Genomic DNA, 14352 nt, shown 5'->3' with positions numbered 1-14352 from the left:
ACACAGTGAGAAGAGGCTCACAAACCAGGAAGAGGCCTCACCAGACCCTGGACCTGCTGGAGACTCGCCTCTTGGACTTCCCAGCCTCCAGGCTGTGAGAAATAAATCATGTTGTGTAAGGCACCCTGTGTATGGTGTTCTAGTAGAGTAGCCAAACTGACTAAAACAGTCAAATGTTATATATAAAAATAATAGTATTCACAATATTTTATATATATATATATATATATATACACTGATAGATGGATAAAAATTTTCTGAACTGCTTAAGAGTAAACTGTAGACTTGATGCTTTTAACCCTAAATAACTTTACTGTGTACTGTATTTCCTAAAAAGGACATTATTTTATATATTGATAGTAAGATTATGAAAATCAGGAAATTAACACGGATGTAATACTATATTTACAAACCTTTTTTCCAATTTTTCCAACTGTCCCAATAATCTCCTTTGGCAAAAGAACATTCAAGATTATGCTGAATTATGTTATGCACTGAATTGTCAAGCTTCTTTAATCGTTTAACTGAAAAAGTTACTAAATCTTTTTTGCCTTTCATAAATTTGACGTTTTTAAGAATACACACCAGGTATATGAGAATGTCTCTCAATTTGGATTTGTCTGATGTTTCCTCATGATTAAATTCAGGTTTCATTTTGGGCAAAAATACCAAGGAAGTGGCATTGTGTTTTCAATGCATCATATCAGGAGCACATAATGTTGATTTGTACTATTCCTGGTGATACTAACTTTGACCCTCTGGTTAAGTGCTGTCTGTCAGGTTTCTCTACTCTAAGAGTTATTATTTTTTCCTTTGTAATTAGTATAAATGTTGTAGGGGAGATTCTTTAAGTGTGTGTACACCTGAAGGATTTTTAAGAAATTGACATGATCAGCTTTCTGTTTTAGGCTGGCAGATTCTGGTAGCTGTACAGAAAACATACGGGGTAGGGAAGATTAGAGAAAGTGAGACCTTTGTAGGAGTTTATTGTAAAAATTCAGATTAAGAAAAAGTATAAAGGCTCAAACCAAGACATTTCAGAGAAGGAATCAGGAATCAAGCAGTCCAGTGGTTGGGACTCTGCACTTCTACTGCGGGGGGGCCCGGGTTCGATCCCTGGTTGGGGAACTAGGATCCCACAAGCTGGGCAGCGTGGCCAAAAAAAAAAAATAACATAAACAAATAAAAATTTAAAAAGAAGGAATCTGAATCTATATTAGTTCAGGAAGTAATAAAAAGATGACTCTTTTGTTTCTGCCTTGGCTAAGTAGTGGTGAATTCTTATTTACCAATAAAAGAATTAAAAAAAAAAAGATCTGGATGGGGTAAAAAAACAATGATCCTAGTTTTAGACATGTACAGTTTGAGATTCCAAGTAGAAATCATGAAGGTAGTAGCTGATGGGTTTTCAGAGGCCACACAGGGAAAGTATACAGAATGAAAACAGAAAATAAGGGTTGGTCTGAAGACTATAGAACCCTGGGGAGCACTGACTCTTTGCTTATTTTTTTAGTTTTTCTTTTTTCACAAGTATATATGACTATATTTTCATTTTTAAAAAATACAGCCTCTCGGGACTTCCCTGGTGGCGCAGTGGTTAAGAATCCACCTGCCAATGCAGGGAACACGCGTTTGAGCCCTGGTCTAGGAAGATACCACATGCTGCGGAGCAACTAAGCCCGTGCGCCACAACTACTCAGCCTGGGCTCTAGAGCCCGCGAGTCACAACTGCTGAAGCCCACACACCTAGAGCCTGTGCTCTGCAACAAGAGAAGCCACCGCAATGAGAAGCCCACGCACCACAACCAAGAGTAGCCCCCGCTCACCACAACTAGAGAAAGCCCACGAGCAGCAACGAAGACCCAAGGCAGCCAAAAATAAATAAATAAATCTATATTTTAAAAAAAAAAAGAATATAGCCTCTCTTCCCACCTTCCTCTCCCCATCCATTGATTGGTGAACATTCATTCTTTCAACTGCCCTTCTTTGCTATACAGATTCTTTTTTCGGCTGTGCTGCACTACATGGGGGATCTTAGTTCCTCAAGGATCGAACCCGCGCCCCCTGCAGTGGAAGCACGGAGTCTTAACCACTGGACCTCCAGGGAAGTTGCACAGATTCACGTATGAGTAAGACAAATAAGGTTCTTTCTCTCATGTAGTTTATATTCTAGTGGTAAGAATTTCCAATCCACCAGTCTAAGCCTTGATTACAACGTATTCTGCCATTATCCTCTCATGACTGAAGTTTGCCTGACTGCCAAGTTTTCCCCTGAAACAAATCATGTTGCAGTTAACACCCCTTGTAACAAGATTTTTTGGAGCACAAGAACAAATCTCTCTCCTAGGACAGATTCCACTAAGAGGTGGAACTGCGGCACTGAATGGTGTGCCTGTTATTTGTTTTCCTAGACACTTCCATATGATACTCTGGAAAGGCCTTTTCAATTTACACTACCAACAACAGTGCATGAAAATACTTTATCAGTGACATTTAAAAAGGGGGACAAAAAGGAGCCTGCAAAAGAAGACTGAGAAAGATTGGCCAGAGATAAGAGAAAATCCTGGAGAGAAGATGGTCACAAAAGTTAAGGGAGTTGGGGGTGTAGGGAGCGGGGAGGGAAAGGGGAATGCTTGTTTCATGAGTAGAGTTTCAGCTTTGCAAGATGAAAAAGTTCCAGAGATCTGTTTCACAGCAATGTGAATATACTTAACATTACTGAACTATATACTCTCAAAAATGGTTAAGGTGGTAAATTTTATGTTGTTTTTTACCCCCCCCCACACACACAAAAGCTAAGGAAGTAGAATGCTTAGAGGGAAAAGAAGTCTCAAAAACTGCAAACACAAGTCAAATTAAAAAAAGCAAAAACTGCCAGGATGTGGGACTGTGGACACCACAGCAGAAGGCGGTTCCATGGACTTGGGTGGCACTGTGGCGAGCAGTTTCAGTGAGGCATTGGGAGTGGAAGACAGACTGCAGTGGCTCACAGTGAACAGGTGAGACAGAGAGATGGGGACTGAAGACAACCCTGTCGAAAGCTTGATTTCCAAGGAAGGAAAAGAGAGAGAACCAGCTAGAAGAGCACTGGAGGCTGAGGAAGTGGGTTGTGTAGGGGTGTTTTTCCTTATGGTGAGAAAGGTTTGAGGATGTATATGTACTGAGAGGAAAGCACTAGTGAAGAAGGAAAAGTAAAGATGGGAGAGAATCTGGTCACTGGGGAAAAGGTAGGAAGGAGATCCGGAATTATGTTAAACAGGAAGAGGGACACACTTAAAGCAGGAAAAAAGAAAGGATGGTACCAAAAGAGGCCCAGATAGTTTTTCAAAAATCACACCCGTAAACTTCTAAAATTCAGATAATCACTTATTCATTTAAGTGAACAGTGAAGGTATAGTTATGCTTAATTATGGTAATGTAAGCCCATCGGATGGAATAGCATATCTATTTTTTTTAATTAATTAATTAATTTATTTATTTATTATTATTTTTTTTTTGCGGTACGCGGGCCTCTCACTGCTGCGGCCTCTCCCGCTGCGGAGCACAGGCTCCAGACGCGCAGGGTCAGCGGCCATGGCTCACGGGCCCAGCCGCTCCGCGGCATGTGGGATCTTCCCGGACCGGGACATGATCCCGTGTCCCCTACATCGGCAGGCGGACTCTCAACCACTGCGCCACCAGGGAAGCCCAGCATATCTATTTTTAAATGATGCTTATGAGGAATATACAGTAACATGATACAATAATAGATGAAAAGAGTAGGACACAAATTTGAATACAGATCTGTTTAAAAACGTATATATTGGGCTTCCCTGGTGGCGCAGTGGTTGAGAGCCCGCCTGCCGATGCAGGGGACACGGGTTCGTGCCCCAGTCCGGGAAGATCCCACATGCCGTGCAGTGGCTGGGCCCGTGAGCCATGGCCGCTGACCCTGCGCGTCCAGAGGCTGTGCTCCGCAGCGGGAGAGGCCGCAGCAGTGAGAGGCCCGCGTACCGCAAAAACAAAACAAAACAAAAACGTATATATTTACAAATAATCCATGTACGAAGAGACCAGAAAGAATTATCAAAATAACAATTGTTTTATTTAGGTGTAGAACTAAGAATAATGTTTTTCTTCTATTTTTAACTATCAAACGTTTTATCGAGCATACATTTTTTTTGTCATAATTCAACTTTAAACAGTCTTCCACAAATATGGAAAAATATTTTTTTCAATTTAGAAATTACTTAAGAGTAAAAAGTATAGGAATGTTTTTACTTTTGAAGTTCAGGAATAAAAGGTGACAGAATTTGATCTCACCCAGAAGTTTTCCCTATTGACTTAATTCAGACAGTCTTATTTTTGCATTGAGAGTTAGAATGGACCATAAGAGACCATCTAGTTTAACATCCCAGGGCTGGAATCCTCTCCACAGTACCCAACAGTCACTCACCCTGTGCTTTGACAGTCCAGGGAAAGGCCAAGATAGGGTGCAGCAGGAGCAGAGATGAGAAGTATCTAGCCTAAACTCAAATCTCCCATAGCATTCTAGAATGCCTATGTCCCTCTAAAACAGGGTACCCAGAGCTTCACATGTGGACTGACCAATATGAACACAATGCGACTATTAGCACCTTTCCTCTCTACTTCAATTAATGCAAACTGACACTGGTTAGTGCTGTTCTGGATGATAGCTACCGCCACTCTCATAGTCAAGACAAACACACAGAGTTGGGATGAAAGGAAGGCACAAGAGAAAGAGTCAAGAATAGGTGCTACCTGAGACAGCCTCTACATGATAGCAAAAATATCACCAAATATCCATAATTCACCTGTTGAACTGCTAACTTTACAATATCTACCTCAAATAAACAAATTGTAATCTGGTTTCTCTACAATAGCTATTAAATCAATCAGAGGAAAAAAATTATTGCTGCCTTAAAATGAACCAGGTATGAAGTCTTCCAAGATACACTAAGAGAAAAAAACTACAGTATATAATAGTATATGTAAATGTATATAATAGTATATAATAGTATATGTAAATGTGCCACCATGATGTGCCACATAAATGTGCCAAAAATAATATGTATGTGACTATGCTTTCATATGCATGGAACTCTCCACAAGGATATATAAGAAACTGCCAACAGTGGTTGCTTCTGAGGAAGGGTCATTAAGGGACAGGAACAGGGGGAAAATTTTAATTTCCTCAGTTATCCCTTTGTACCTTTGAAAAAGATTTTCTCTGTGTGTTCACTCAATACTCAAATAAAGAAATAAATTTATAATTATCCTAAATTGTGAAAGTATCAATATTAAGATTAAATAAAAAAATATGTCCAAAATACTCAATGTCACATATACTATGTATGTCATTTATGTCATATAATATATACAGCATATACATATAACATGTAATATACTATAGCAAGGTCTGGAAAAAATGTACTCTTGTAAGAAAAAGTTAATCAAGGTGAATCATAACAAAAAACCAATGTCCTAAAAAAGCATATATATATAGGGCCCAGCCGCTCCGCGGCATGTGGGATCTTTCCAGACCGGGGCACGAACCCGTGTCCCCTACATCGGCAGGCGGACTCTCAACCACTGCACCACCAGGGAAGCCCCTAAAAAAAGTATATTTTTTTACCTTTTACCTAGCAATCCTAATTCCAGTAACTTAGCCTAAGGAAATAATTACACAAGTGTACAATATACTAAGTTGTTTATCTAAACATTGTTTATAATAGCAAAAAAAAATCAGAAATGATACAAATATCCAGTATAATTCCTTACATCCATAAAATGGAATACAATGTAGCATTAATATAACTTAGATATATTTGCTTTTATTAATATTTATTTATTTAGATTTTTAAATTTATTCATTACTTATATATAAGTAAAATAACACATACATGTTATATATACTACAGTGCCATGTTTGTTAAAAAATTTTATGTGTGTACACACTTATATTGGAGAGCATCTAGAAGGATATATATTAGAGAAGTTGTCTCTAAGTGTAGAATTTTAGTACTTTTATTTTATTTATTTTTTGCGGTACGCGGGCCTCTCACTGTTGTGGCCTCTTCCGTTGTGGAGCACAGGCTCCGGACGCGCAGGCTCAGCGGCCACGGCTCACGGGCCCAGCCGCTCCGCGGCATGTGGGATCTTCCCGTATCGGGGCACGAACCCGTGTCCCCTGCATCGGCAGGCGGACTCTCAACCACTGCGCCACCAGGGAAGCCCTATCAGTACTTTTAATTTCACTCACAGTTTGTTTTTTGTTCTTTTTAATTTTATTTATTTATTTTTGACTGCGTTGGGTCTTCATTGCTGTGCGCAGGCTTTCTCTAGGTGTGGCGAGCGGGGGCTATTCTTTGTTGCAGAGCACCTGCACGGGCTCTAGGCACTCAGGCTTCAGTAGCTGTGGTGCACGGGCTTAGCTGCTCTGCTGCATGTGGGATCTTCCCGCACCAGGGCTTGAACCCGTGTCCCCTGCACTGGTAGGCAGGTTTTTAACCACTTTGCCACCAGGGAAATCCCTCACAGTTTTGCTCTTAGTTTTTCCTCCTCTTTTATTTTTTTTTAAACAGTGATCATGTTTTACTTATATAATTAAATAATAATTAAATCAATATTTATTATTTCTATATGCTAGCCACAATTCTAAGCATTTCTCGTATATTAACTCAACTAATTATTAAAATAACTCTATAAGTTACTCTGTGTGAGGTCGGCATTACCATGATCCACATTTTACAGATGAAAAACAGATGCAGAAAGGTTAAAAAGCTTCTTCAAAATCATATAGCTAACAGGTGGTGGAGACAGATTCCAACCCAGGCAGACTGGCCCCAGAGCTCAAGCCTTTAACTGCAGTGCTAAACTGCCTCTCAAACTGAAAAATGCAAGCTGCAAAAATAGTATGGTCCCATTTTGTACGGTATGGTCCCATTTTTATAAAACCTGTTTTTTTTAAAGTGGTATATGTAGCATATACATTTAAAAAATCTAGATGCTGAGATTATACTTTTGATCTATGTTATATATTTCTGCAAGATTTAATTATTTTTAAAAATCAGTTACTTTAGAGCAAGGGGCAAAAATTAAAACAGTACCCTTTTCTCCCTTGTTGCTATGGGGCAATGCAGAAAGCAGGCTGAGAGCCTGTATTGTATAGCTTCACTGTGCTTTCATGTTAAAACAGTGCTAACAATGTTATCTTAAGGGGGAATACAAATTCTGAAAAGTTATCATAATGGGGTCTCAGGGGATCCTACATCGCCAAAAGAAACAGCAGAGAACTTCCCCAAAGAAACAGCCTCAGTTGGTGTAGAGATGGCCAGAGGGTGTGGGAAGCCACCAGCCAGGCTTAGGAGTTGCAAAGTTCCTACTATAAAGTCAAGGTTTACAAAACTCTGCAGAGATGCTGGGCATTGTTCTTTCTAAATGGAAACCTCCACTTTATCTGCTTGGAGATGCTCCTGTTTTATCTACCTTCCTATAACTATATCCTTTCAGAGGTGTGGCCTCGAGAATTAAGGGGAAATTTAGATTTCGATTCTGATTAGGGCATTTGCTATTTGTCATCTATGGGAAACAAATGTTGAAGTGGTTATACACAATCTTGGAATCTAGCTCCTTGCCTCGTCTTGCCCTGCCCCTAAGTAGACAGTCAAGCTGACAGGCTAGGCTCCTTGACTATTCCTTCTACCCTCGGGGACTCTCAACACTGCTGTAGGGCTGTCACTGGGGCGGGTTATCATTTCAAGGGGGATGCAGTACAAGAACTCAACCGCTCACTGCCCTAGGGACAGAAGCCTTAATAAAACCGAAACCACGGGGACCTCAAGAGTCACAGCCAGTGACCACATCCACTGGAAGCACAGTTTCCTAGATCTTCTCCTTGAGTTATGGAATAGGAAAAGGCCTTGGAAGGTATTACTCAAGTTGGGGAGCTGAACTAAAGTAGCACTGAGGTGTCCCTTTAGACTTATAGGAGTTCTGCCAAACTCCCTGATTTGAACATTCTGAACCCAAACCAAAAACTGCATTCCCAACAGGCCAGAACCAAACCAGGTAATTATGTTGCTATACTTCCTCACTGTTACACTGGGATGTCTCTCTATATTCCTGGTCAGCATTATTAAAAAAATGTGAGAACTTTATTAGACCCCTTCCTATACCCTTTTAACTTACTGTTGCAGTTGTTTTCACTGTTCTACCCCTAGAGAGAGCTAGGAATTCAAAACAGATTGTTTCTGGGCTTCCCTGGTGGTACAGTGGTTAAGAATACGCCTGCCAATGCAGGGGACACGGGTTCCAGCCCTGGCCCGGGAAGATCCCACATGCCGCGGAGCAACTAAGCCCGTGAGCCACAACTACTAAGCCTGCACTCTAGAGCCCACAAGCCACAACTATTGAGCCCACATGGCACAACTACTGAAGCCCGTGTGCCTAGAGCCCGCGCTCCGCAACAAGAGAAGCCACCGCAGTGAGAAGCCCGTGCACTGCAACGAAGAGTAGCCCCCACTCGCTGCAACTAGAGAAAGCCCACGTGCAGCAACAAAGACCCAATGCAGCGAAAAATAAATAAATTTTAAAAAACAGATTGTTTCTAACAGAGCCTGAACATTTATCCTCCCTTATTCAGGGTTTCTTGAACCCATGTACAGGTGTACAAACCATGCACATTCACACACACACACACACACACACACACACAGGCGCACACACACGAAGAGAAACGTTACAGCAACCACTCCAACCCATTTAGAGTAACTGGGCATGCTGTCACCAATTCGTGGCAAAAGCATACAGGTAAAAGCCAAGTATATGTGCTGTAGTCTCCTAATTCTCTCTCCTCTATGCCCTAAATACAGCAAAGGTGCAGAGAGCTGAGGATTCAGCCCAATTACTACAAATCACCAGACACATAGGAAAAGGGCCCCATAACCTGCCCCAGTGTAATGAAACAGGTGACTCCTAGGAATTTCACCCTAGTGAAGAAAGTAGGTGGTGGAGGGTGTCTCACATGTGTCCCTAAAACATTTCATCTTATCTCCCTGTCTCCCAATAAAGAAATAGATCTGGAAAAAAAGAAAACTGAGTTGAGAATCTAGAAACCTGAGTCCTAGTTCTAGCTATATTACCGACCAATGTGTAGCCTTGGGCAAGTTACTTAACCTCTCTGGGCCTCTGTTCCCTTTACTCCACATGAAATGAAACATCTGAAACTACATAAATTCTACGTAAGTACAAGAATAGGCTAAATTAGGGGATAATTATATTATAAAAGGTGCCCTGGCTTTATGAGAGCAAAGTCTGGCCTTGCTCTCTTTTGGCAACTCTCTTCACTTTCTAAGTGAAATAAGTGGTCTTTTTCACTTAAGCAGTAGAATCCTTAGAGTGAAGTTACTCCCCCTCTTAGAGAACTGAGCTCTTAGGAACTCAGGTTCCTCATTGCCTCTAAAGTCCCGTTTAATTCCAGAATGCTGTGATCCAGACTAGATTTAGCACAGGAGATTTTTAAAGTTAGGCTTCTTCAGCACGTTTTAATTGGTTCAATTTAAAAAAGAATCCAGAGGGCACACAATTCTTCCAGAACTCCCAACTAACAACTCTAACACCTAAAGTGAGGCTTACCAGGCCTCAAAGACCAGCAAGGACCTCCCACTGGATCACCAGCACCAAGTACTATTTGTGTGGTTACCCCAAACCTCATCTTCATCCTATATACACAGCCCCCTTGCCAGTATAGACATGTAAAAGAAACGAAAACCACAATCCTTGTCCTCAAACTAAGGTGCAGGCTTGAGCCCAATGGCTGAGCACACAGGATATAAAACACATAAAAAGAGTAAAATTTACTAAGCAATTTACCAACAAATAAAAGTTAATAGTTCACGTAAGACATAAGTATGCAGAGAACAGACTGATGTGGGTTAATCACAGAAAGTTTTATGCATAAAAGAGTTTTGAGAATCAGGTTTTCAAGAGCAGAAGGAACCCGGATTGGCAGAGAAGAGGGTTCTAGCCCAGAATGGGATTCTGAATCAAGGCTTTTTACCTTCCAAGTGTTGGGGGCAGGTTCCCTGTTCACAAGGCTCCAACCCCCTGATGCTTCCACTCAGTGCCACTCAGGAGACATTCCCAGTAACCCATCTTGTTGGCTATTCTCCGACTGAGTCTTCCTTCCTAGGGACAAGCTCCATTGCCAAGGGGATGGATGTGATGTCACAATCAGGAGCACTCTATTAATAGGAACAAGGAAGAAAAAGGTGAGTCAGGAGAACTACCTGCACTTGGCAGTGAAACTAGACAGACTGGGATCTGGTGGTTGGTTGAGGAGGACGAGACAACTCCACTAAGAACTATAGGTTTCAAGGCTAGGCATCCGGGCTGCCCTCTAAGGAGTGAGATCATCAGCTAAGGAATCACACGCACGGACCAGGTGATTCAAACATAGCTGAGAGGGGGAGAGAAAGGGACAAGAAGAAAGGTAGGGAAGAGGAGCTGTTTGAGATAGAAAAAGGTTCTTTTATTCAGTGCATACAACTAAAAGTAATGTCAATGAGTCTAAATCTGTGGCTATACAATGCAGAGAGCCATGACAGCTTACATGTACAGTATGATGCTTTAATGTTTCCAGAGTGCTTTCACATAAATTATTTCATATAAAAAGAATTCTGTCCTACTCTCCACTTGGAAAATACTGTTTCATAAGAAGATGCTCAAGAATGTTGGTACAGGTGCAATTCTACTTCCAAGTCCAGAAATATTCCTGAGGGGATCAGGCTTTAAAAAAAAAAAATGAAGAGGCAGTGAATCAGGAAATTATTCTAGGGTAGGAAACTGGAAAGACTAGAGGTAGCAGTATGATTAAGCTGACCAGACTCTCATTACTAAAAGGATGAAACTAAGTAGAAGGAGACAAGGCTTCAGACGCAGAATAGAAACTATTCAAATTCCTTTCCTTACCTTCACATCTATCAATGTTAACGGCTATGTTAGAAAGGATGACGATTTTTAGTCATAAAACAGAGACCATTTCATCCTGAGTCTGGTATACGTGCTCATTAGTTTACTATGTTCATCAGCCATAACACATTAGTGTGTGGTATTTTAAAACTAATCAGAGGATAAAAGTGCAAGGCCAGATCCACTTTCTCTTCCCTGTAGTTGGAGGTGGGGGGAAGTTGATCTGTCTCTCCCATCCATAATACAGAGGAGGGTATGATGCTTCTTCCATTTTGACCACAGCAACAGCCTGGCACAAGCACCTGCACGTCAGGAAATGCTTCCAGGAGCCAGTGCTGTTGGCTATGTTCAGTCTTCCAGTGACACGTTTCAGACTCAGAAAGCAAACAGTTATCTAGCCTGGGAAAACCAATCGTCCTTCACTGCTCCCTTGACCAGAACAAAACAGGATTTTTCAACTGAGAGGAGGACCAGGAGTCAGGAGACTTGGGTTCTGGTCCCAGTTCTACCAACTGTATGGCTTTTAACAAGCCATGTATCCCTTCTGTAATTTTCAATTTCTTCCCCTGTCAAGTAGGGAAAATGATAACTGCCTTATTGACCTTACATATTGTCCAGGAAAAGCAAATGACATAATAAATGTGAAAGCATACTGAATACCGCTATTCATAGGTAAGGTATTTGTAGTAACAGATTGCAAAATAAATTTAGAGTACTGAGGGCCCATGAGGAAATGCTTGAAAGAAGCCTGTTCTTTCTTTCCCATTACTGGGAACCAGGCACAGCCACAAAGCCGGCTGGACACACAGGGAAGTAACATTATTGCATCACTCAGATTCCCTACCATTCCTATCTGGGGACAACTATCAGCCTGCAACATTATCAGCTTCTTGCTCTATTGTCAGACTAAAACCACCTGTATAGGAAGGGATTAGACTATCACTACCACAGCCCAGTCCCCAAGAACAGTGATTCAGTGGTCTCTAACAGCCACATTTGCTACTAGGTAGAATGAAGTCAGTTTCTGAATGGAGATGTCTGTCAGTCCCTCAGGCAAAACACCCTCACCCCTCTCAGCTTTCTGCTCCTTCTCCGGCCCCCTCCTTCCCAATCCTCAATTTCCTCTGCGTTCTGGTTTGGAGAAGGCTTTCCGGTGTGTGAAGTGTGTGAAGAGGGACTGGCAATCCAGGGCAGGGATGTAAGGAATGTGAGATTCCTTCATGGAAGGGTGGGAGGGAGAGGGGGGAAGGAATGGAGGAGGAAGACAAGGCTGTCAAAGACAAGGCATGGGAGAGGAGCCAAGCTATGGCGCTTCGAGGGCGGGGGTTCAGGTTCCGACGCCCCTGCCCACACTGACCCCCAGGATGTTCCCTGCCTCCCCTTCCGGCCCGTCAATCATTGCCCATTTAAACACCACGTGGTTCCCCCAATTCGCCCCCCTCCCTGTCCTCCAGCCAGCCCAGGCCCCCTCCCGCATTTCCTAAGGCTCCCCCACTCCAATGGACCTCCCCAACAACCCACCCATCAGCGCCCCTTTATCACCTCTAGACTCCTCCCTATTACTGCTCCCTTCCTCCATTTTTCATCGTTACTCCCATCCCTCCTCCTGACCTCCAATAGCTCGAACCCCCGTCCCAACCCCCCTGGGACCTTGCCTCCTCCCCTCCCACACCCTCTTTTAGGTGGGGGCTCGCGCAGGCGCCGTACGCACCGCCCTGGAAGCGGTCTGGACTCTCCGTACCCAGGCCTGGCTGGAGCTGAGGCCGCAGCGGCCAAGGGATAGCCAGGGTGCCGGGTCCCAGCTTTTCCTGGGAGGGGAAGGGGAAGGGGAAGGGGAAGAAGACGAGAGATGGTTCCGACCACTCTTCGCGGTGTGGGACAGATCCCTTGCCCCGCCCACCGCTGCTGCGCAACCTAGCGGAAGCTCGTCACCAAACTCCGCCTCTTTGTTTAACTCAGCCCCGAACTAGAAGCCACAAGCGGCCAACGAGGTGAGTGGAAGGCTAGCCAGGCCTCCGCTCTAGACCGGAAGTCTTTATGGTCCCAGCGAGAACTAGATAGCCATTTGGGAGGGAGAGCTCTATGTTCTTCCCAGCGTGAGCGTCAGCGGCAGAGCTGGAGGCCGACTCTCCCGGAGCGCGAGACTTCGCTTTGGAGGGGTGCACGTCTTCGTGCCCTAAAGCTGATGCGGCTTGCTGCGAGATCGTCTCTAGGAGGCTGGCCTGCAGTGACCTGCCGTCTCCCCGGTCCCTCTCCCGTTTCCAGAGCTGTGGTCAGCATCCCGGAGCCTACCGATCTTATGACTCATGGTCATGGGAGTGGATATGTAGTCAACAAGGCGACCACGGGGTGGGGAATGGGGGAGTGTCTGACCGGACAACTTTGATCCAGGGTTGCCCGCCTCTCTCCCAGCCGCACTCCTGACGTCTTTACGTCGGCCTTCCAAACACTTGTACAGTTCCCTGAAACACCTAACGGGAGAGGAGGGAGATAAAATGTCCCTCTTCCCGGGTTGTGGTTTGATTTCCTTAGGGTACAGCACCATGGCTGGGGGTGTGGGCGGGAGAGAACTTGAGCTCCGAGGAAAGTCAAGGTGGACCCTAAAGCCCTCTAGGAGAAGGTAAGGGATTGATTAAGCAAACCAAGGCATTACAATTACATGGCCTCTTAGGCTAATCTGATAGTAAGCAGTATTTGATATGGATATTCGCCAAGCAAATGGTAATGCACATGTACGTATATTGTTTATATATAATTGGTCTATAGGCAACATTACAGAGCTAGCTGCCTTTTGTTGACTATGTAACAAGTCTCAAAGGGAACTAAAGGTTCGGGCCTCTTTTCAGTCTCTGAGGGGACCCTGAGATCTAGTGAGATAAGTGCATTAGGAACAGGTGCCTTTCAAACTGGGAGAGTCTAATGCAAATGTTGCTTTCGGTGCCCCAGATTCCATTACTTCCAAAGGGGGAGGGGGTGAGTCTGCCTGTTGTCTGTCTCTGCTGTGAATGCTGCTTTTTCCAGAGATCTTGACCAAGCTGGATAGTGCATTAAAGTTGAGGACCCCAAATCAGGAATAAAGATGAGAGTTAAAGCAGTTGGAGAAGAGGAGGAAACTGTCTGCTGTGTGCTAGACACAGCTTCTTATATAACTTCTTTTTCTCGTCTGCAAAATGGAATCACATATTGAAGAACTGTCGAGAAGAGAAGTTATGAGCCGGGTTTCATACTTTTGTCCGCCGGATTCCAAAAACCTTTGCTTCTTTTTCCACTGGGTCACGCCTAGGAGAAACAAATCTTAGTGCATTCTCCTAGTCAAGTGGAGGAAAATTGGTACCTGAGACGCCCCCTGGTGGTCCACGTGTTTTCTTGCGCAGCCATCCC

The 14352-nt window shown here is 43.4% G+C and overlaps 2 protein-coding genes across 6 annotated transcripts in view; one reads left to right on the top strand and one right to left on the bottom strand.

The window, feature by feature from the left end:
• The window catches only part of RNF41 (ring finger protein 41), a 26373-nt gene extending 13466 nt beyond the window's left edge, over positions 1-12907 (bottom strand). For 2 of the 5 annotated variants that reach the window (XR_003002078.1, XM_024736445.1), the window contains exons 1-2: positions 12683-12906; positions 10061-10244 (exon numbers count right to left, since the gene is read on the bottom strand). The gene's annotated coding sequence lies outside the window, so the exon portion shown is untranslated. Of the gene's footprint in view, positions 1-10060; positions 10245-12039; positions 12073-12682 lie in introns of those variants that run through there. The other 3 variants (XM_024736446.1, XM_024736448.1, XM_024736449.1) reach the window with 3 other exon arrangements.
• A 106-nt stretch (positions 12908-13013) lies between these two features.
• The window catches only part of NABP2 (nucleic acid binding protein 2), a 5539-nt gene continuing 4200 nt past the window's right edge, over positions 13014-14352 (top strand). Inside the window, 1 exon segment of the mRNA XM_024736452.1 lies at positions 13014-13243. The gene's annotated coding sequence lies outside the window, so the exon portion shown is untranslated.

The sequence above is a fragment of the Neophocaena asiaeorientalis genome, unplaced genomic scaffold (assembly GCF_003031525.2).
Source record: "Neophocaena asiaeorientalis asiaeorientalis breed wild unplaced genomic scaffold, Neophocaena_asiaeorientalis_V1.1 scaffold134, whole genome shotgun sequence".
Classification (NCBI taxonomy): Eukaryota; Metazoa; Chordata; class Mammalia; order Artiodactyla; family Phocoenidae; genus Neophocaena; species Neophocaena asiaeorientalis.
Note: the sequence above shows the minus strand (reverse complement) of the source record. Positions and strands in the feature narration are given on the sequence as shown.